Below are 25,245 nucleotides of genomic sequence, written 5' to 3'. Positions count from 1 at the left end.
CCTACCAAATTTGGCCTAGAAGAGAACATATTAGTATTCTTGTAGTCTAAGCTATTCAGGTGATGAATACTAAAATACTAATTCTGTAGATCCGACAAGCCTTTTCTAGTGTGACCCTCCAGACTACAAGATTGAAAGCATAGCATGATTTAGAACAGTACAATTTTGTATACAAGTATTGTACAAATGATGAAGAGCATGGATTGTAACCATGCCTTAGGTGATGCAGTATCTTCTTTCACATTGTTACTGCTTGCTGTAAATATCAGTAATAGACTATTTGCTGTTTCCATCTAATATTGCACTGCATCTGTTTTTATAAATGAGAGAAAATCTAATAACTCCCGGTCACAAAATCTGTCTTGGATCTAAAACACTAAAGCAGCTTCAGTAAGCACCACATTATAATAATATACAGGCAGGATGCAGGCTTTTTATATGATAGTAGTGTGCTAAAGGAAAAGCATTCACAATAGTGTGTCCCTGGAGGAGTCATTATCAGGTATCAAAAAATAACAGTAACAATACCAAAACTACAGTTTCTGCTCTTTAAAACTTCTTGAAAAATGAAGTAAATATTTAAAGTGAAAGATTCCTTTGCAGGCATGAAAGGTAAGAGCATAACTCAACAAGTAATTTTTCTTCAAAGGTTATGAAGACATGCAGTGTTTGTCCATATCCAAGGAAAGTTAGTGAGATGACAGAGGTTCAGGTGAGAGTCATGGTATAAGCTGATGAGAACATGTTGCGGTGAACCATGGCCAACCCCAGGGTCAGCCAGATCAAGTGGACCAAAAGGTCCATTGGTGTGATGCCTCCACAGCCCAAAAGCCTTGAAGTCACAGGGAGCACCCAAAAGGCTGTGAAAAATATGTAGATCCGTGCCTTACCATTGGCTGCTTCTCTTCTCCCCTTATTTCTCATATTTGGTTGTCTTTTCAGAGAGTTCTATGTTCCTTGGTAGTTGATTGGCCCCTTGTTACTCCCCCCTGCCTATTCCTTCTCCCATTTGCTACAATTCCTTTACTCTGCCTTTGTAACGCCCCCTAACTGATGTATTATTGGTTACTGTGTGTTTTCTGTGCCTACTCTGTAGGGGTATAAAACCCCATGTCAGTCCCATTTTCTTCAGCTTCTCCGTGGCTTTCCTGTGTTCTTCAACAAACCCTCTCCCCCACAAAGAAGTTCCTCTGCTTCTTTCCTGCCTCCTTCATGCACCTTCGCCATCGATGGGCAAGGCGAACCCAGCCAGGAGCTTTGCCTGCCCTCCTGCGCTGTGATCAGCCTCTGTCCTCCCTTTTGGGGCAGGCAGAAGATTGCCCACTGCTCGGGGCAGCGTGCTAGCTGGCAATGACACCGTGGCAAGAGCACTCAAAAATTGTCCAAATAATTTGTATTTTCCTGACAGTTGCGCACTGCTATCCACTCTAAACAGCTCAAGAAGATGTAAAAAATGAGACTAAAGCTCTTTAACTTGTTGATCATGTTGAAAACAAACAAGAACTGTGACAGTGGCTGTGCACCTAGTATGGGATGAAGAAGAGTGGTTTCCAGGGGCAAATATGAGATGATGGGCCAGTATATAACAGCAATGATTTGAAAACTTAGCATTTCATTGCAAATATGAGCAGACGTATTTTAAATAATGACTCCAAATTCCAGTTAAGGAAGACTTGCTATGATGCATATGAAAAAAAAATGCTGTGTGACATGATCGAAAGGAAGTTCTGAATGTTAACAGGTGGGAGTTAGATTGTGTCTGCAGAACATTTTATAATGGAACATCTTACTCTAGAAGTTATAAGAATGTTGATATGACCAACATATATCAGAAAAAAAAAATATTTTGAATGTATCTTGCCACCAAAAGTGGCCAACAGAAGGCACTAATTGATGTTAAGTATTTCACATACTAGCAGTATGCAGAAGATTTGTTTCACTCATCTTGTTTCACTGTATTGTATGTGATTTTTTTACCATCCACTAAACCTTCAGTCAAGATACTACATAGTTCTTGATAGAGTGAAGATCTCTCTTTGACTCTTTTGGATCTTGGTTCATACTAACTATTGGGAGGAAAGGGTTAAAAATAAAAGATTTGGAGACCAGTATGATAGTTTTCATTCAAAGTGACCTTGTAGCTGGGAAGGCTAAGAATATCCATGTGGGCAACCTCACATATCCTCCGTCTTTCTTGGGAAGTGGAATTTCTGTAGAAGATAACAGAACACTGTCAAGGACTTAAAAGGCATTCTTCACACTGGGAGAAAGAGAGATAAGAAGCTCGGAGGTTACAGAAAGCGCAGAATTGTGAAATACTGCGCACATGCCAGGCCTTTTGAGATGTGAGACCTGGAACGGCCCATATGCTTTTTGCCTCTGCTAAGATGGAATAAGCTTAGGAATGTGTCCCCACTTGTCTTCAAAATCCTCCAGCCAGGGAGGTGATGGGATGATTTTATTCTTCTTTTGCTGTGGGTTGTGGTTTCTTTGTTAACTTGCATCTATCAGTTCACACATTATCTTTGTCTGAGGCCTAATAGGTCTCATATGAAATCAATGAGCAAACAGTCCTAAACCACTCTCTTCATCTCACCCATGATTTGATACACTTCTGCCATGCCTTTCATATTTTTGCTAGCATATCATAAATACACTTTCTATGACATTTCTACAAAATGTATCCCTTTTGCTAATTTTCAAGAAAGAGCAGTGCCTTTTGTGGTAATACTGTTTGAAGGAAAAATTCCATGCCTTTGATTCTCTCTGTTACCTGGCCATGAATCTATTTGTGTTCTTTCCTCATTCAACTGCGTGTTTTGCTATTTAGTAAGAGACTTCTTAGAATAGCGTCTTATGTCTAAATTCCTGGCCTCAATGCAAGTGAAATTCTCAGTACAGTTCCTTCAATAAAGCTCCTTGCCTAAATGAATGGAGTAGAATTAGATTTTGAAATGTTTGGAGAAGGAAATTAGTTTTTATGTAGTTGAAAAAATGGAAAATGGAACCATATATTTTTTGTGCATTAGGAATGTCTGCTTGATTCCATTGTATTAAAAGACACATAAAAAGACTAAGAAAAATTAGTTGATCTTATTGAAACATAAATAAAATGTGTTAATTTAGTTATTAGGTTAAAGCTTAAAAATTAATACTCTTTCTGTCATAGTATTAATTTTGATCCAGTGCACATTACTTGATATTAAACACAAATCATATATGATTTTAAATACAAAATTCATCATTTTCTATATAGAAATTAAAGCCAAATAGTACTAGAGTTCATGCTCAGATGAATACTATGGGTATTTCCCTTTTGAGGATAACCAGAATTTTGCTTCTCACTCCCTTTGTTTTAAGGAACATCCCATATTTCATCTGTGTGTTACAAGAGTAAGGGAAAGGTTGAAGCTGACAGCTTGAACACAAATATTATTTTAGGGGATGAAATCTTGCTGAAAAAAAATAACCTTTGGCTCTGACAGCTTTCTGAGGAGCAAATTTTGTATTTCCCCATTCTACATAAGAAAACATTGTGGTCAGTTCAAATCAGTTCATCACTCTGATTCACTATGGGATGAATAATTTTACCAAAATGGAGAAGATGGTGTAGAGGTATGAATGGGCACTTAAGGTTCCCAGAATGAAGTGAAAACAACCTAATGTAAGTCAGCCTTTTAGATGAGAGAAATACATGTGAAATCACAGGCCTGAGAACTAACCACAACGGTTTATGAGGCTTGAAAATATTATGTAGATAAGACATTTGGAAATATGAAAAAGAAAAACTAGACTGCAGTGGAAGCATCAAATGACTATCATTGCATTACCCATAGTTATTCACACAGATCATTTGATTATAACAGCAAATCAAGTAATAACCCAGGAAACAGAATTCACTCTTAGCTGAAGTGAAATCTCTTGGTAACACTGAATCTTCATGTGTCACTAACAGCTTATCACCTCTTCTTTGAACTGGAGAGACAAGTCTCAGCTGCAAAAGGGCATGTTTTTTTCTATGCCACTAATACCTGAAAACAGAAATTCCAAAATGTTTCAAGGTCACTTATTACTGCATAGTCATAGAAGAACAACCCATTCTCTGCCTGTTTGTTTTCAAAAGAGAAGAAAATATTGTCATAGAGGCACCTGAGAAAGTTAAAAGATTTCAAAACCAAATTATATGAAATTTATTTATTATATCAGTTTCAGAAAATAATGCTGTGCTTAGTCGTGATTTTCCTCTAGCTAATTTAACAACTTTTTATAGTCTGTATGATAGAGTAAATAGCAATTCTAGCGGTTCAAGACCTTATCTTGAAGATTGGGTAAAAAATTTTAGATATCATTGACCCCATCTTCTAAAAGGGTTTATATTTGTTCATTATTTCATTTTCCCATCTTTGAATATAAAGGATTACTGAAGTATGTTCCTGTTAAAACATCTGAAAATGTGTTTTTCAGCATTAAGGTATTGTTTCTGAATATCAGATGAGGAATATAAAACTAAATTTTTGTATTTTGTTGAGACTATCAAATGTCAAATGGTGTCAACAACTTCAAGACTGCATACTGCAAATATTGCAAATACTTTTAAGTCCTTTTCAATAGATTCAAAATGGCTTTTTTTTCTGTTTTTCTTTATGTTTTTAATTTTTTAAATATAAAATTAGAAGTTGAATACAGAAGAGTCAAAGAATTTTATATGTACTGGGCTTTATAAAGTAATTTCCCTGAAGGGTATACTGGAAAAAATTGTTGTTGCCCAAATTTTCTAGTAAGAAACATACTTCTTCTCTTCAATATATCCTAAGAAAGAAGAAAAAAAAATTAAAAAGTAATCTTAGTATTTTATTTCTTTTTCAAAAACGTCTTATATTGTTATTTTTATTTCAATGAACAAAAATTACAATAACTTAATTCAGCCCCTTTGAAGAAAACATCACTGGTTTAAATACTCTAACATTAATAATTCTAAAATAAATACTCAAGTACTAATTATTAAGTGAATTCTTGAAACTGGAAAAAGATGCATAATAATGTGTTTATATAAGGAATGCTGTGAACTGGGCAATGTATTCATATTTCTAGAGGAAAAAGTTCTACCTTCAGAACCCAGTTCTTGATAATAGTGGCATTTATTACTTCTGGTGTAGTAGTGGAAAGAGTATTTTCACTGAAAGATTAGGATACTTGCTAATTATTCTTTCTGGTAAATCCAAGTTTAACATTAATCTGGAATCACAAGAATGGCTTAAAAAAACTGCTATTGAAATACATTAAAACTGACAATGAATAGATTTTAAACCAACTTATTCATATATATATGTGAATATAATTTTAAAATCAGAGATACATAGGAAAAAAATAGTACACAATACAAAGCAGATAGGTGTCTTCTTAAAATGCACTTAAATTGCAGAATTTTCCTTATTTTGCCAGTTTTATTTTACGTAAGCTTGCCTTTATCTAAGGGAAGTCAATGCAATGGACAAACATACCAAAATCATCTAAAATGGGAGATAAAACCGGTGTTCTGGACTGAAAGACTGATTGGAAAATTCAGATACATCATCTATAAGGACCCATCACACTTCTGATTCTTGGGATAAAGAGGAGTGGGGTCAGTACAGAAGCTGTCCATCAGTGCAGCACTTTCTGTTGCATACTGTGTGGAAGTCAAAGACTGACAGACAAGTGACAATATGCTAACTTCTTAAAGTGTTAAGCATAAAAAGGTTTTTTGGTTTCTTTTTTCCTTCAGTGTTTAATAAAAAGTAGCAGGAAAAAACTTGGCCCTGATACTAGAACCTACTTGATATAAGTTAATGAACTGAAGGTGTTGTTGATACAAGAAATTTAGCATAACTCCCGTAATTTTATATTTTATTATTCTGTCTGTTGAAAATTTACTAAAGTAGAATTCCTCAGGCTGTTTGCTAGCATTAATTTAAGTGACTAACAAAGTTCAAGGTTAAACTGCAATAACAGTAACCAGAATAATAAAATCGTAAGTAGTGATATAGAACTGATATAAATGTAAATGAGTGTTTCAGATATTCTATAAGAAAAAGGTAGTGTTTAATTCATTAGTGCTACAGTCTTTGCTGGAGACAGCTGCAGCACTGTTCTTAGTTTGTATCTCCATTTCTATTTAGTAAAACTGTGCCTGCGTGGTAATAATTTCAGACTAACTAGTTATAGATGGACCTACCAAAGTCACAAATGTTCAGTTAGGTCTCCTTCAGCTTACAGTCATCTAGGGAAATAACTCAGTATGCCAAGCATCTTGAATTTAATGCTGTGCTGCTGTTAAACTACCTTTGTTACTCATGCCAAAGAGATTAGAGGCACTCTATTAACTTGAAAGGAGAGCTACACAGTAAAATTTAAAGTCTGCACCAGTAAGAAAACATAAAAATAAAATTAATAAATTAAAAAAAACCTTTTGCAGGATCACAGAACTGCTCATGTTGGAAGGAACCTTCAGATGTCCTCTGGTCCAAACGACTTACTTAAACAGAGTCACCTAGAGTGGGTTGTCCAGGATTGTGTCCAGTCATGTTTTGAAACTCTCCAAGGAGAGAGGCCTCTCTGGGCAACCTGATTCTACTGTTATTTTTTGTTTTCAGGTGGAATGTTGAGGAGGAGAAGATCCAGCAGGCAGGAATTGTGCAGCAAGATTGATTTATTTAATTATTTTACAAACTCTTTTATAGACTTTTTTCTTCATAGTCTAATTGGACAAAGGACCAGCCACCCCTTGGGGGTGATTGGCCAAAATCCTAAAACATCCATTATCAAAATATTTTCTACTATACCATAAACAAGACTTTCCAAGGTTGCAGGTGGCTTGGTTGTTTACATTCCCTGCTACCTCTTCTGTGAGAGAGAAAAGTCTCTCACGGACTTAGAAAAATAACAAGAAAATCCTCGCTAACAGCATTTTTGTACCTACAATGTTAAATGTTTTATTTTGTAGCCATGTATCCATTGTCTCTTGTCCTGTCAGTGGGAACTACTGAGAAGAATCTGGCTCCATTTTCCTCATTTCCTCTCTCCAGGTATTTATACAAACTGATAAACACCACTAAGCCTTCTTTTCTCCAGGCTAAACAGTCCCAGCTCTCTAGCCTCTTATATGATTGTAGTGGGTTGAACCTGAGTTGATGGACAGTCCTTTAGACTAACGACGCTTTTCACAATTTACATATTTAAACCGCGTGGAAAGGCAGGAATTCCTTTTCATTTCAGCTTGCCTGCTGGAAGGTGGGGGTGGCCTCTGAGCCTCCGGGCCCCACCGGGCCGGACTGGGGCCCCTGCCCCGCTCCTTTCCCAACACCGTGGCACGGACCCTGGGTCACTGGGGGGGAAACTGTCCCAGAGCCGCAGGCAGCTAAAACCAGCCCAGGACTGCCACACAGCTAACCCCATCCGGCGCAACTTCTTGGGACTGGTGGGGCCCTTTCCTCTCCACCCGCAGAACCGGCGGAGCCAACAGGACCCGGCAGAGTCTCCTGTCTGCAGCCAGCACATTTCGTGCTGAACTGAAGAAGACACCATGCAGCCAGCAGCACAAAGGGAGCAAGGCTTTCTCCACTGTACAGCCTGAACAAGAACACTCTTCAACATGGCAGCTTCAGAGTCAGAGAGGAAGAGAAAGTGAGTCACGTGAGATGAAGCTGAACATGGCGACGGGAGAAAAGAGGGCGGTGCTCTGTTTCTTGCACGTAGTTTAAAAACATTCTTGCATGCCGTGGTAAGAAACTGTGATATCACAAACTGTTTGTCTCTTTAATCCATTTGAAGTACATGGGGGGATGGAAAATTCACGTGTGGCCTGTGAAAATTATGAAGAGTGCCTATGCCAGGCTGTATAGAAGCATTGAGAGGCTTTTTAGAGACTTGTGGGGAAAAAAGCCTTTGTGTTCAGGCCAAAGTAACTCATCCTTAAAAAGATTAATAACCCCATGTGATAGCCTATATTTGGCAGTGTGAAAAAACTGTGAGATTTCCATGGAAGTGATGTTTTACACCACAGCAGATTGTTTCTTTCCAGGCGGGTCTGCTGTTGGTGGCAGTTTGGGAACCCTGTGCAGCTGAAGAAAACCCTTTTTCCCTTAAGCATAAGAAAGAGACTTATCAAGAACTGCAACATTGACTAAAATCCCATGTTCTTTGTGTGAGTTGGGTAAAAGGAGGAAAGTGCTGGAAAGGAGGAGGGGGTTTGCTTTAATTTCTTGTTATTTCTTCTTACTTTTAATTCTATTAGTAAAAAAACTCTTTTTTTATACTGCAACCCTTTAAGTTTTGTGCCTGCTTTGCTTTCTCCTAATTCTTATCTCATAGAGAGGAAATGAGTAAGTAATACATATTTTGAACCAAACCACTACACTTAATTGGTGTTTCCGCCTGGTTTATGAACTGAACCCACTACAATGACCAATGCCCTAGTCCCTTAGTCATCTTTGTGATCCTTTGCTGGATTTGTTTCGTCATGTCCATATCTTTTTCATACTTTCCTTCCCCTCTTATATCTTAGTTTAATTCCTGTAGCAAAATTTTGCTGCCTGGTTCTCCTGAAGAATCCTTATAGGAAAGATTGGCTTCTAATTCTAGGCAGCAGACACAGTGGAAAACACTAAGTCAGGAAAATTGTCTGAATAGCCACGGCCAGCAGTTTGCTGGAGTCCTGAGATTAGTGATTAAGTCTCCTGAACCATACAGGGACACTCAGAGGAGACAGAGGCATTGCAGAGACTGTTAAATGAATTCTCTGAGTTGTTAATTGTAAAGAAATCATTGAGGTTGTCGAGCATGATATTTTTGGCAGGCAGTGGGGAAGTTAGGGTGCAACTCAACTGAGGATCTAGCTGAAATAAGAGCTGTTGTGGAAATGTTGTAGAAAAAAACCTGAACAAACAGTAAGAATTCACTTGGCCTGAAGATGGCTTTGAACCTCTCATTTAAAATTCCATTTATGTCTGAAAACGGAGGATGGCAAGCACACCAAAAATCTTAAGAAAAGCCTGAGGTGTACAGTAAAGTAACTAGAAGCTTCTAAAGAGTAGCGGACACATGGAAAATTTTGGATTGTATTTGGGAAAGGCAAACATGGCTTCTGTGAACTTCTTCCGAAAATCCTTGAAGCTCTTTAAAGAGCTCAATAAATACCTGGATATGAATGATCTGGCTAATAATAGTCTCTCACCAAATGCTTTAAGAAAATTAAACATCCACAGGAAAGGAGAAAGGTTGTGATAGCATAGCTTTTGCCTTCACAGGAAGGCTTATGACACTGCTGCTTTTTTTTTCTACCTTCCTTAGATGAAAAGAACTATCCCTCTGCATGTCTTTAGTCCATGTTTCAGAGGAACTGAAGTTTTCATAATTTAAAAAGGACTTTCAAGATTTAGAAAAGATCCATGCAGAAATCAGTGAAACCCTAAACATATGATACTTATTCTGGGACATTATTTTTTATTTATAAGGAGAGAAAAAAGGTCGAATAAGCAGGAAAAAAATGCATAAAGCAAGAATAATATAAAAGGTTTTACGTTACTGATAATTTCCAGCCAAAAAGTACTTTTTAATCTTCTATTTCAGGAGCATAGTGAGACATTTTTATTTCAGGGAGAGTAGTTTTGTGAAGATAACTTCTATGCTAGTGACAAATCTTCTGGGCACATGGGCTATTCAAAGCTCAGAGGTGATCAAAAAGTGATCAAAATATAGAGATTGCACAGCTTTTAAAAAGTAATTGTGTCATTACAATGCAAATTCTTGCAATTTTGTCAGTTAGTTGAGCCACTCAGCCAATTAGAGTGTGAAGAAATATATCAGTATTGAGAAATAACCACACAGTAGTTTTGCAAAAACCAGGAATACAGCATAGAGGCTAATATACATGGAAAAGCCAGTGATGCTGGAATCTGTATCAAAACAGTAACAGAAATATTAATGGAGCTCATTTTCAGAACATTTGAAAATAATAATTGGTATCACATCTTTACAGGTAATAATTAGGTAGTACCACAAAGCCCTCTCTTTACTGTTCCGTGGTTTTTTTCTTGAAATGAAAAGATTTTTTTGAATAGGGAACAATAAAGAGTTACTCTAACAAACAAATTCTTGCACAGTTATAAGTTTGCCTGGACAAATTCTTTCATCAGCAGTGAATTATTTGAAGATTTCTAGCTGAGCAAGAGTAATATTGAAAACATTTTGACATTCAGTTAATTTCTATCTATCTATCTATCTATCTATCTCCAATAATGTTTAGTAGGGCTGAGCCTCGATGCTTTCTGCAGAAAAAAACCTCTAATACATTGTTTTATACAATTAAAGAAACCAAATTTAATAGAAGTAATTTAAAAAAACCCTCTTTACTACCTCTTTGTTGCTTTTGGCAGTCCAAAATTATGACTTTCTGGTTTATGTTACTGAAGTTACCAAATAGAAATTACAGATATTTTGCAGAATATATTTGATCATTCGTATTTGTGAAATGCCATCTGTATTTGATCCTACTGATGCAAATGATGTGAATTTCATGAATTCCAGACAGCAAGCAGCAGGGGATTTACAGAAATAGGCACATACAGTGCAGTAGGAAAATCCACGGAGAAAATTTATGTTTATACAAAAAATTTGTGTGAAAATTAATCTAAACAAATCAAACATTTGATAGAAATATGTATTCTGCATAAAAGCTTGCCATTTATCTTGTGTCATGTGAACTCTATAGGAATGTATGTGACAGAAGAATTCTTTTCTTTAGGTTCCCAGATTATTGCAGCCAAGTAAGCATGTAACCATGATTTGGGCACCTGTATAGTGCAGGCTGTTTGAAATGTATGAGTAGAGTATTTGAGCATTATGTGCATGGACTTAAACACTGTAAGGTATCTGTGATGAAGTTCATCTCACCTAACTGCAGACATCTGCAATGTGGACAGCTACACCTGAACTCTTTGCATCCCCTTTATAGTCAGTAAATGGAAATGGCCACTTTTGAGGCACATTTTATCTGACCTAGTTTAGCCATCCACATTAAGGTGGGATGGATTGTCTTTTTGAAGTGACTGTTTACTTTCACAGATTATGAAGAGTTTGCTGGTGAATGCACACTACACCCTTATGCGACCCCACCTGGAGATGTTGCAGACACTTGACGGCTCAAGAGACAGCATCAGACACTCAGCCTAGCTGACACTGTTAGCTGAGATATAGATGGCTATATTGAAAATATCCAAAGGCAGGTCTAAAACTAATCTCCTTGTTTACTTTGGGATATTATTTACTTATTACTTAGGAATGTTAGGGATGTTAGGGGTGCTGTTAGGGATGTTAAGAGTGTGGCCACCACCTCCAGCAAACATGACACAGCACTACTTCCTGCCCAGCCTCTGGAGTCAGAGAACAGGGGAGAGAAAATATAAGGAGGGGTTCATGAGTTAAGGACAGAGAGAGAAATCAACCACCAAATATTGTCAAGGGCAAAAGAGGCTCACACATATTAATTGAATTTATTACTAACAATATCAGAGCAGGATAATAAGTAGAATAAGACCTTAAAACACCTTCCCCCTAACCCTCCCTCCTTCCCAGCTCCCCTCTCCCTCTTCCCTTCTCACCAGCGAAGAGAGATGGGAATGGGGGTTTACGGTCAGCTCATCACAGGTTGTTTCTGCCACTGCTCAGGGAGAGGAGTCCTTCCCCTGCTCCAGTGTGGGGTCCCTCCCGCAAGAGACAGTTCTCTATGAATTTCTCCAACATGAGTCCATCCCAGAGGTAACAGTTCTCCACCATATGATGCAGTCCTTCAGGTACAGGCTGTTCAAGGGTGGGTCCCCCACAGGTCATAAGTCCAACCAGGAAGTCTCTTCCAGAGTGGCCTCCTCTTTCCATGGGTCTGCAGGTCCCTGCCAGGAGTCTGCTGCAGCATGGGCTTCACACGGGGTCACAGCCTCTTCTCAGGCATAAACCTACTCCAGTGTGGGTCTTCTCCGTGGGCTGCAGGTGGACCTCTGTGGTCCCCTGTGGGCTGCAGGTGGACCTCTGTGGTTCTCCATGGGCTGCAGGGACACTCACTGCTGTTTCACCATGGGCTGCACCACAGGCTGCACCACAGGCTGCAGGGGAATCTCAGCTCTGGTGCCTGGAGCACCTCCTCCTCTCCTTCTGCGCTGACCTTGGTGTCTGCAGAGCTGTTCCTCTCACATGTTCTCAGCCCGCTCTTCTCTGGCTGCAATTACATCAGTGCAATAACTTTTTTCTTTTCCCCCTTTTTCTTAGCTACTATCACAGAGGTACTACCACCACTTCTAATTGGCCCAGCCTTGGCCAGCAGCACATCATTCTTGGAGCCAGCTGGAATTGGCGTTGGCTCTTCTGGACATGGAGGAAGGTTCTGTCAGCTTTTCACAAAAACCACACCTGTAGCCTCCCCCACTCCACTACCAAAACCTGACCATGCAAACCCAGCACATTGTCCCACTCTACTGGTGCTGAGCTCCTCACTTGCCACTCATGCCCCTCACTCCCAGAAGTTGTTTTTGGGATGCACACCATTCCCCCACTGTGGCTGAAGGTTAAAGAACCCCACCCATTCCAGTCACTGGCACTGGTATCCCACTTACTCCTGCAGCTGACTCCAATAACTGGCACCCAGTCCACACATGCTAGTTCTCCCAGTAACTGCTCCCCCATTCTTGCAACAGCACATACATGGGATAGAGCGTGAGATGATAGATATCAAGAAAGAATTTAATAAGAAGACAGGACAGATTGTGATGATCAAGCATAGGGCTCAGTTAGACTACCATACTGACCTCCATTTTGAACACAACCAATCCCTTTTATATTTTATTCTTCCTGGTCTCATCTTTGTTGCTTGCCCTGCAGATTGGCTTTTCCTCTGCACAGTGTCACCAACCCCATCTCCAACATCCTGCACTTAAATCACTTGATGGCAACATGTCTTGCATGATTTTATTCTATGAAACTAGGAAAAATCAAATAGCTTAATAGCATATTACTCCACAGTGTTGAAATTTGAAAAGCACTGTATTTCACAACCTGCCCATTGCTTCAAACTTGACATGGCTTCATATTTTTGCAGTGTCTCTTCCTCCGTGGCAAGAAGGAATCAGAGATTTAGACAACATTTTGGGCACATGGCTTAGATGTAATTATCCTTTGCTTGGGTTTACATATCACTCAGCCCTAATTAAAAAGTTGATGTAAGGAATTAGAAATGTGACCCGCAAAAATGTGACCATATCTATTTGACAACCCATTGGAAGTATGTTGTTATCAGGAATTGTGAACCATATGCATTTGTGCATAAGGAGAGCTCTTCAACAACAATGCTACTCATTTTGCCACAGTGGGAATGGATAAACCCCTAAAACATATATTGTCAAGAAAAAGGTGTCATAAAGGGAAATGTGTAGGTGTAGAGCACAGTAATATATGCATAGATTTTTATGCTTGGAAATTTTAATGATGGAGGCAAAAATTGATACTCTTCTTATGGAAAGATGAGTATACAACGTTTCATAGACAATCGCATAGGAATATTTTAAAGAAAATATCAAGTCCAGGAAACACTTTTTTCCCCTTATTACCATTACTGTGCTTGTCTTTCTAAGCTTAACCTTTTCTTTGTTTTAAAATAATACTTTGTGGTCATTGCATATGAAGGCCGATTAAAGTTGGTAATGATAAGAGACAATGACCTGTGACATTCCAATTTCCTCATCCATAATCCATCAGTTCATCTTAGCAGTATTTGGATATCTTCTAAGTATGTGGATACATGTAATTATAGTGTTTAATAATGAAGAAATATTTTCAAAGGCAATACACAAAATGTCAGCCAAAGACTCTAGAATACCAACGTATTATTTCTTTCTTTTTCAGCAACTTTCATGCTAATTCACATTGGGCTAGCAGATTTTTACTTCACAAAAATCTCTTGTGAATGCAGCTCTCAAAATTTCTGAAATAGTCCATGGCTTGAGGACGCTTTCTAGATACAGGAAAGTATCTCAGAAGAAGGAACTGAGGCAGAAACTCAGTGGTCCTTACATGTTTTGTAAGAGAAAAATGCTGCTGGAAAAACATATTAGTATTGAAATGGGAAAACCCTGTGGGAGATAACCAAAACTAAGCAAACAAATAAAATCAAGTAAAGAAACAAACAAAAGCAAATAAGGAAATCCCCACGCAATATTCTGTTGCTAGAGTATTTTGTTTAAGAGAAAACTGTTTCTGCAAAGCCTGGATTTCAAAATCTTTAGACAACTTAGTTGATATGGACCTGTTTAGAACTAGAAAAGATCTGAAGGAGCGTAAGAATTTCAGGGAAGATAATCTAGTTTTTTATTCTCTTACAAATGCTTGAACATAAGTGCAGAATACTATATTTGTGCAAAGGTCACTAACATACATGAAGTGAGCTTTCTGGCGAGAAAACTTCTTATCACATTAATGAGTTGCGTTTATCCCTGTCTTACAGTTCTCAGTTCTATGAAGACACATTATTTAAATAACGAAAACCTCAATCTGACTTTGATTCCAATTAGCTTCTGAGATACTTGTTACATTGCTTCACTGAACCTGTATAAACTATGAGAATCAGTGTCTTTGCCCCTAAAGGTACACTCACAATTTGTGCTATTATTTGCTTTTATCCTATGCTTTAAACTTTCATTTGGCATTTTGTGAAATTTTAGATCTCACAGTTCGGTCATGCCACTGGGTTCCAACATCCCCCATCTCTCTTTGGGTGATATGGGAGAGTGATATGATAGTAATGAAGCAACTTCTTTTTTAGGCAGTTTCCAGTCTAATGAAACTCCCTGTTAAGTAATTTCCTTTATGTGCACCAGTAGGTGTTATAGATGACTTGCTTGTCAGTCTCGTCCAGAAAAACACTCTTTTTTTTCTTTCTACAAAATAAAGTATGTAAATAAGCAACATTGAATTATATTTTATGTTATAAAGTCAGTATAAAATATGTAGACAAAAATGCATATCTAATTTGTAATAGCCCACACTTTAAAATTTGTAAATATTCTCATTAGTAGTTACTATTAATAAAATATTATTTGAAAATAAACTAACAACTTATTTTATACATTTGGAACAATTAAGTACTGAAAGCTATTAAAACCAAATAATTTCCTCTTTTTTTTTTTTTTTTAATGTATATTTAGAGACAGGCGTGATGTTGAGAGAGTGACGAGACAATTCACCTTATACAAGGAGAGGCAATTATCCCTTGTGGATTAGACATGAAATCACTGAGCTACAAGCAGCTGGTGATGCATAACCATCATTATAATTCCAGACTGTTGTATCATTTCTTCTAGTTTTATTTAGCAGTTTTAAAGGCAGGAAAAGATATTTTTATGGCAAGAAATTTAGTGAACATGTGGAAATTAAAATAAAAAAATAGAAGAAATTGTACTATAATTTAAAACTGGACGACAGTTATGCACCACCAGCTGTTTATAGTTCAGTGATTGAGAATATAATTGACAAGAAATAATTACTACCTCCCTAAACAGGGTGAGGAGTGCTTTTGCTATGATGAGGTTGGAGAATAGCCATAAGAGGAAGGACCCAAATGTTTGACAGAAATAATTTTGACTTTTACTTCTGTTTAATAGCTTTAAGATTTGAGACTAAATTCTGTTCTGGATTGTATCTGTATATCTCTGCTGATGTCAGTGGGTTTGCCTCTGTGTAATGGAATCTGAAAAACATGAACTGATTTTGCATACATAATTGAAGCAGTCACAATGTATGATGGTTCAGTATAGCAATCAAATACAGAATTTATGCTGTTTTTATGGATCAAGTGAGAGCTTTAGACAAGCCCTTCCTTAGGCTCAGATTTTGGCAGCAGCTGTACTTAGATGACCTGCACCTAAATCGCTCTGGCTCACAAGTTCTCAAGAATGGCAGATCAGGTCTATTATAAAATGAGTTATTTATTGAATAGACAGGAGATTAACAGACAAAAACCCTTAAACAGAGTTACTTACTATGCAGTATAAAACAAAAGAACTACTATTAGATTGCATAAAACTGTGCACAGCATAAAGGTACCTGTATTATAGCTAGCACAGAAATAGCATAGACTAGGACTCAATGTAACTTAAACCGAATTGATGATGGTGTACACAGAGTCCTTTCACTCAACCCCTGGAAGAGTAACTGTGAAAGTCAGCATCCTGACTTCAGGGAGAAGACTCCTCACATTCCAGGAAGTGTGCAGAAGATTTCTGCTTTGTGAAACTTTGGTGTAGCTTTTATAGTTTGTGAAGTGTCTGTCAGTCAGAAATTCCATCTTATCTTCCCATATCTGCTTCAACAGCAAGATGCTTATTGTCAGCTGAAAGCATCAATCACATGGTGCTGAAATAATAAAAGGCAAACTGTCCTTCACCAAGGCTTATGTGGGGCTTATGTTAGAGCAAGATGCCCTGAGTTATTGCACCAGCTAACAAACAGCAGATAAGCTTTCCTGTGGCAGGGGCAGAAGTCCTGCTACAGCTGTAACTATGTTTAAACCAGAGAAATTCTGCGTAAATCAATACAAAGACAGAGGGATTTATGATATTATTTGACAAACTATTTTCTCTAACTGAAGAGTTTCTGGTTGATACTTGACAACAAACTTTTCAAGAAAGTCAAACTGTCATGAAAGTAAAATACCACTGAATCATCTGACGGCACAATTTGAATAGGCATGGAACTATGGTCCTAAGAACATTTAAATATTTGGCTAGATATGTCATTTGGTCATGACATGAAAACTGAAGTGAAAACATATCCTTGACAGTAAGGAAAAATACTTAAAAGTAATTTGGGACACTAGTAGAAAAATGGCCTACAGCATAAGGACCATGACCCAGTACTGAAAAAGCTACATAATAACATTTTATCTCTTGTGTTTATCTGCCTTCCCTTTGAAAAATCATACAGTGAGTGAAAGGTAGAAAAATGTTAAATTCTTACAAGTCTCATATAAGTATATGGTCAGGTGAGGAGAAAAAACTTTAGAGAGATGTTTTGTAGTGTTCAGAGATTCCACTTGATAGGCATCATTGTATGATAGAGGGCCTAATTTCAATTTGATTTATTTTTAAATTACTATTCTCTTATTTAATCCTATTGCAGAGTAATAATCCCCCATTGCCTGGTGTGTGTAAATGAGCACATTATATATTATATGCTACTGGTCTTTTGTTGATAATTTCATCAGTGTTTATATCAGTCAGCCCTTAGTCCTTTTTTTGTAAACCTCTTTGTCCATAACTGGATCACTGAATTTGCTCTTCTGTAGGCAAGTTTTCTTGTTCCAAAGGCTTTTTCTCGCAGTTCCTTTTGCTGCATTCAAAACTGTACCACATAGAGAAATGGTCTTTAATATTCAGTGTGTAGCCTCTTACTCCTCCATGTAGTACTGGGACATCAGACCATGTTACCATCAGTCAACTACATATCTTTTTTGACATTACTGCATTCTAGTTATTTGCTTGCCATTGAGTAAGTGCCCTAGATTTTTTTCTTCTCTCTCCTTGCTTTATTACATTTCTCAAACAACCAGATTTTTTCAACTTCAAAACATGTTCTTACATTTAAAACTGGAATGCAGAATAGGTAAATAGTCTGAAACTCTGAAAAACAGCTAGAAATAGCAACTTGTGTTTTTCACAGTAAAGGTAAAAGTCTACCTCTGCCTTTGCTAGGAAAGGTGCTTTCTTGGAGATTGTAAGAGAAATGAGATAAATAATTTCTTCAGGACACCACAGGGATTTCAGTTCCAAGTGTAGTATACATAGCTCTGAGCTTTCATTAATATATACAGTACCGTATGCACTATATGCAACAACCTTAAACCATTTGTATAACAGTATATATAATAAAATAAGTCCCTATTAGAATAAAACCTGGGACAAAGGCCTCTTTCTGAGGAAAATATGAAAGAACAACACATACAAGATGACAGTTATGCCATTTTATTCACTAGTAACAACCATTTAGAGAATAGTATAAGAACGTACACAAACTCTTCATGGTTATCATAATATTCCTTGTAATTATCATAACTATCTCACTGTTTCTAAGCTTTGGGCCACAAGAAAAATTCTAAATAAGAGAGATCAGTGACCTAATGGTCACTTGCTTGAATTCTCTTATGAGGCAGCAATTGCTTATCCCATCACAGTTTCACCACTAAAGGATTATTAAGAAAAGCACTGTGATAAAAAGTAATAAAGTAAAGCCATTGGCTCTCTTAGTTATCTAAAGACTTAGATCATCAGTGATAAACATATTTTGAAAATATATAATGATATTATATAATATATAAAAATAAAATTTTTCAGCTAGATCCCTAGCTGAATCCAAGAGATCCTTGATATAGCTGAGGAGAGATGATGAATACAGCTCTGGGATGAAATTCAAAGCTCCATTCCACAGACTACTTGGCTTTTGAGCTGTAAAGAATAGTGCAGACTGAGCTGTTGTGGTCAACACAAACTGATAAATTAATAAGCAGAAGAAGATTTGGTCTTCTGCATAAAGCATGATATTTAATCAAGAAACATAGACAATATTGTTCAAGTCCATCTTCGAGCTGTAGCAATTCATATACAATTCTCTTGCATTTCAGGAAAGTGTTCTACTGACTAAATTGCTAGCTACAAGGAAAACAGTGGTCCTTCCAACAGGTCTTAAAATATTAAGCCCTTCCCTATAGTGAATTTCAGAATTTTCTATGCTGTGTGTCTCAGGTGACTGGAAGCATCACTTTGTTCTTGTCCAGTAAACCTGAGCTCAGAGACAGGTGACAGTTTATATTCCTTTTCTGTGTGTTTAGTGTTTTCATTCACCTACTCCTGCTTAATAGATGAGACCTTGGACAGATACCACAAACTGAGGTAGCTATTTGGTCATCTTTTAAAGACATTTTTCCAAATCATGGCTAAAATGATTATTGCTGAGTTCTAAAAATGCAGTTGTAATGTTTTACAGTTAACTTCTTAATTCATCTTATATTTTTGGTAAGATGTGGCTGCCACTAGGATACTGTGCAGTTAGACACAAATAAAATTTCTGAAATGCTATTTGTAAAAGAAACCAATTGCACTGAAAAAATTTCACTCTTATCCTTGTAAGACATTTCTATTATAAGAGAAAGTGGGATTTGATCTATATTTGCATTTTTGGGTTACTCAGTAGCAGTTGCGATTTTAAGATGTTGATTTTTTTTCCTTACAGAATACATTTATAAAGAAAAAGTAACTCTTCTGGCTTCCTTTTGCTTTCTAGCTGACAAGACTGCAAGGTCATACATTGATACATGATGTTAGCTGTCACATCTTTATTTTTTTACCTTAAAGAAGAAGCTGGTGGATGGTGATTCTGTCCCAGTTACAAGATGTTGATGCTTCTTTAACACATTTTCTAAGTTATTCTTTTGGGAAATCATTCCTTTTATGTTTGGACAGTCTATAGTTCACTGCAAAATGTAGCATGAAATCAAAGTACCTATCAAAATGAAGACAACTTACTGAGATTTATTAAACATACTTTTTCCACAAGACATCTTTTTGAGGTTTTTGTCATCCTTTCCCATTTGCATTATAAAAAAAATCACATACACACCATTATAAGTAAAATCTTTAAAAGGTAATCCGATGGGTATTTCAGAAGTCACCATTTCAGTTTCTATTCAGAAAACATAATAAAAGAGCATTGGGGAGGAACACTGAAGCTGAAGCAAATAAAAATGGGAATAACACAGAAAACATAATAATTTTGTTGTCTCCTAAGTCAGAATAACTTACTTTGCCAGCCATAAGAAAAATAGAAGAGGTGCAAAACAAGCTGACACTGCTGATTCTCTGTGTTTCCTATCTTTGCTCAGATTTCTGACATTTCTGTTTATCCATTTCTCCAAGCTTTTGAGGTCACTCTGGTCTATCTGGCAGCACACCCATCTGGTATATCAGATGCTCCCACTTTTGTCTTGTCTGCAAACTTTCTGACAGTCCATTCCTTGTATCACATTGTTAAGGTCATTAATGAAGATGTAAAAACAGAATTGGGCTCCATATGGACTCCTAGGGTATACCACTAGTGACTTGCTTCCAGGTGGAAGTTATGTTTCTGCTGATCAGTACCCTCTGAATCAGGCAGTTCAGCCAGTTTTCAATCCACCTCATCTCTTCACTCGCAGTTTTAGCACTGGGATGACATGATACACTTTGACACAGCCTGTTCTGTTACCAGTGTTAGTTTGTCTCTCTTCATGGTGGTGAGCTAAAGTTCAATCTTGTGAGATAAATAAACTGCATATACTGCAAGAGAGAAATGCTGTGTTGCAGGCATTCAGCAAAACTACCCAAATATATTCAGCAGCATGCATCAGTGGTTCTACACATGCCACAGAGATCAGGAAAGAAGCAGCGAGGCCTAGAGAATATATTGATTTATGGTGAAAATTCATGGTGGAAATATCAAATACCATCTCCATTTTAACCTGAAATAAGGAATCAGGAAATGCAAAAGAAATGACATCTCAAGTTTTGAGGCAAGAATATAATCAGATGCCAGTAAAATTTCAGAGAGTAATAAATTCCATAATATTCAGCTCACAGAACTGAGTAGAATAAGAATCTGTGCATGAGAAAGAGTTTGGAGCAGAGGACAAGAAAGATCTGGAGTCAGACAGGCAAACAGAAGAAAAAAAAAATTGAGAGCCTGTCTAGTGAGAAGTGACTGAATTTTAGTCTGTCTAGAATTCAGCTATCTATCGTATTTGAATACAAATGACTTTCTCAATTTTATAAATATTTAAAAATTCTGCTGGTTATCTTTTATGAAAATATGTCAAAGGCTTTCATCACCTGTATCATTTGTTAGTGAGACTAAGCTCTTTGCTTAGAAAGAGGGTTGATTGAATCTCTGGGTAGATGTAGAAGCCTGGGCAGTAAGGAGTTAATGCATTTCTATGCCTCACACATTACTGACCATTGAAGTGGGCAAGTTAGATCAGAATGTGTTGGGAAAGAGGGCTGCATGAAGGTATAGCAGCACCTTTCTGAAACCAATTTTCCAGTTCAGTTTCATGGTGACTACAAAACAGACAGCACAAGTGCAGAAGTAGGGGTCAAGGAGCAGTCAAGACCAATAGAGGGGGATCAAGACCACCAAAAGACCCTCAAAGCACCCCAACCCATTTCCAGAAAGGTCTAGAAGACTGGACTGCACATGCTCACTTATTTACATGATGAGAAAGAAACCTAATCCCAGAGCGGGAAAAATTTACCTATAAGAAGATACTCCCACAAAGCCTGAGTGGCACCACCAGGACCTTGGACACCCTATCAGCTGAACCAGTGGTGGACCCAGAATTGCTGATCCCCTTTCCTCTCCTGTCTCATCTCCCTTTCATTTTCTCTTTCTTTCCTCTTTCTTTTTTATTCTTTTATTTTTATTTTTATGCGGGCAAAACACACACGAATTTCCATGCCAAGTGTGCAGTCTGCTAAAAAAATTTCTGAGGTTTTTTTTTTTTGACCCTTTTGGCTTTTGTCATTCTTTTCCAACCACGCACATCTACAAATCTGGAGTGCTCCCTTCCATGTAGAAGCAAGTAAGTAAGCACATATTTAATAAAATAATAGCAATAAAGAGGTACCATCTACTGAAAGGAAGGTGCTAACCCCTGTATCAGCAGTGTACTTTCGTGTAATGGATATATTCTGTATCTGTATGGCCACTTTAAATAATTGCTAAATCTCTTTGGGTTTTATAATGTCAGTACACTTCCACCTATTCATAAATAACCTCTAAAGTTGCAAAACAGGTCAGTTACCATCTAAGTATGTCTTATTTTGTTTGTTCAAAGTGCCAAATTACATGCAATGTATGCAGGAGAAGCTTCTGGAGAAGCTAATGATACTGAATTCAAATCTCAAACTAAAGAAGTGAACACTTGCATCTGTCACCAGTCAAACTTCTAGCACATGAATCTCCCTTTGGATGATGCACAAACTGTTACAGCACACTCTGTAACATGTCAAGGCATGCCAAAAATCACTGTGACAGAACACTTCAAATACTTCTGCTCTCAATATTCTGAATCAAACAACTTTTGTCCTTGATCTCTTAGACTTTTCCTTGCACAATTGACTAGTGATGGTTGCATCACTTTTCCACAACTGTCAAAGTTTTATTTGCTTAAAACAATCAGTGTTTTCATGTACATTGAGAGTCTTTCATGTTTCGTTGATGGACATACAGTATCTGAAATATGCTCTAAAATGCCAGAAGTCTGGTAGATTTCTTCAGTCTAGGATGGCGCAGATATGTGAAGTGAATGAAAACTGACAAACTATATCCTTAGACCAGTACTCTAAATGAAAGAAGTGTATCTGACACTTAGAAAAAAAAAGGAAAAAGAAAAAAAAGAGAGACAACTTTTGTGGCTACAGCCTGAGAACAAGATAAAAAACCTGAGAAATACACTACGGATGTTAGATTTAAATATTACCTGGTAAAGAATACTAGATCATCTGTATTGCCCAGACTCAAAACTGTGACAATGAATTTACAAAAAATCAAACCAATTTGTACTTTGGCCTGTCTTCCATTATTATCATGGCGCGCATATATTTAGAAATATTGTAAAATTTCATTTCCAAATAAATGGAAAGAGGAATGCTTACTAGATATCTAAAAAATAGCCATAAAAATAGAATTAAAAGTGCCTTATAAGTTTACTTTCCTGAAGAACTTCAAAGAAACAGGAAAAAAGGAAAAATAAATTTAAAAAAAGTAATACTTCATTTTCCCAAGGAAAAATGTTACATAGTAAAATGGAATAATTAGCAAGAGTTGTCTGTTTGAGGTCTGGATATAAATCAGCATTGTTGTACACACAATGTAATAACTAAAGGTTTATAGCACCAACCAACTTGGTACTTTCTCATAAATTATATCCTGCATTCATTTTGTCTCTGTAAAACTGTCATAAAAGGTGTGTGCCATTCATATTTTGCAGCTTTCTTATAAAACCGTTAAGGTTACAATTGAAAAAAAAAATGCTCATTATGTCTAAGATGCAATATGTTGGCAAATGCTTTACATTTAAATATGTTAATTAAAGCCAGCTAGTTTTTTATGGAAGACATTTTATTAAGTTTGAAATGTTAGAGTAATGAGACGCATGTAGCAAATAATTTTGCAAACAAGGAAATCATAAATATTCAAGAGTTAATTTAAATTAAGAGGGTTCATTCTTTCTCTATATACCCACAGTTTTGAAACTGAAGTCCATGGATCATTGAGGAAGCCTATAAAATTGTTATGAAACTTTGGTACAGAACTTGACTTAAAGTATTTTGATTTTTTAAAATTTACAGAGATGGTAAAAAATATAAACATAAAAGAAAAAGGACTTAACCTTGAACTGTTAGTATAACAAAGCTACTCAAAGATACTATTTTCATTCTGATGTCTTCTGGATTTTGTGGAAAAAAAAATCCTAAGCTTTTTCTGTAGTTTTCTGTATACAGGAGTGATATGCAGTCAGGTTTTTCTCATAATTTAATCAGTTTTAATTTAATATAGTTGTGCTCTGTATATATACTTAGTATTTTTTAAGCAATAAGATGAAAACATTCTGTACAGCTATTACGCAATCTTATTTTAAACATTTACATGTAAATTCAAGTGTAAAGACAGGAACTTTAATTTTTTTTCTTAAATTTCTTTGCTCCAGTTCTTCTTCCATTAATCCATAGGGATTTTATAAAGACAGTACAAGTCTTCTTGGGTTTGGTTTTTTTTTAATAGGTTGCCACCTGTGTAACTAATGTGCTCTATAAGTCCTCTCTATGCACCAAGAATGACTTTTCTTAAAGTAAAAATGTAGTAGATATGGATACAACAATATATATACTACTTTTCTTTACAATAAAACATAAAATCAAACCTTGTATGACTTGCATTGTCAGAAAAGTAAATTGTCACAAAAAAAAATACAAAAAAAAAAGCAAAACCAAAAAACACCCCAAACAAACAAACAAAACAACAACCCCACCAAAAAAACCCACCAAAAAACCCCACCAAAAACCCCAAAAAAACCTAAAACCCAACCAGCCGACCAACCAACAAATCAACCAATAAGAAGGTAGTTTCAGTTTCCTTATTTGAAATTGCTCGTTAGGAATTTGTCATAACATTTGGAAAATTTAGACTCGTTTTTAAAGATTTTTACAATTGCAGTGATGGAGTCACAACCAACCACAATTTTTGTCTCCATAATCTACTTATGAAGTCATTAGACATGAAGGCAAGGAAGGATAACCAACAAATATCTTGCCAGTTATTCACAACAACGAGGGATTAAAAAAATTAGGATTAGATTAAGAATTTAAACTAACATTCAGCACACCTCACCTCTTTTTAGAAATCATAAATCTAAACAGAAATAATTTCTAATTAGAAATATACACCATTCCAAAATAAATGCTTGTATTAGAATAATATGCTTAGTGGCATTTGATACCACTTGAAATTATGAAAGTGCCTTGGAAATGTACAAAGTAAAAAATTAGATCTAGTAGTCTAGCTTTTAAATAATATTATCTATTACCTATTTCTAGATATTATCTATTATTATATCATCTATTCCTTTTACTATGTGTGAATAAACAAATCTGTAAGTGTAATGAAATTATAATAATTTACATCTTACTGCATTGATGCCATGAAGATTTTTGCCTTTTCTTTTATACCCCTGTTATACCTTTTACAACTTCTGTATTCCTAGTGCTTTTTGCCTACATTCTTGGACTTGTTTGTCAAGCTAAGAGACTAAACATTTTAGAAGCTTCGTAGTTAGGGATCAGTGTGCCCCAGACCCCAAGGTCCTCTCCAGAACATATTCTGTAAACCAAGATAGAACCATCCAGGGGAAGGTTCCTTGGGGAGGAGGGGGGCTCACTTGAGCCTCTCATTGGGGAATCTTTGATAGATATGCTAATTAGTAAAACCTATAATGTTATAGCCAATGTTGGGGGGAAAAAAAGACACAGACACAGAGATAGATTCGGCGGGGTGCATCTCGATGCATATGACCTAGACCTGTACACCTAAGGATCCTTAAAATAAATACCAAGGTAAAATCCCTTTTCCCCTTCTAACCGTGTA

Source organism: Corvus brachyrhynchos, unplaced genomic scaffold, assembly GCF_000691975.1.
Source record: "Corvus brachyrhynchos isolate BGI_N302 unplaced genomic scaffold, ASM69197v1 scaffold136, whole genome shotgun sequence".
Taxonomy (NCBI): domain Eukaryota; kingdom Metazoa; phylum Chordata; class Aves; order Passeriformes; family Corvidae; genus Corvus; species Corvus brachyrhynchos.
This window is presented reverse-complemented; position numbering follows the sequence as displayed.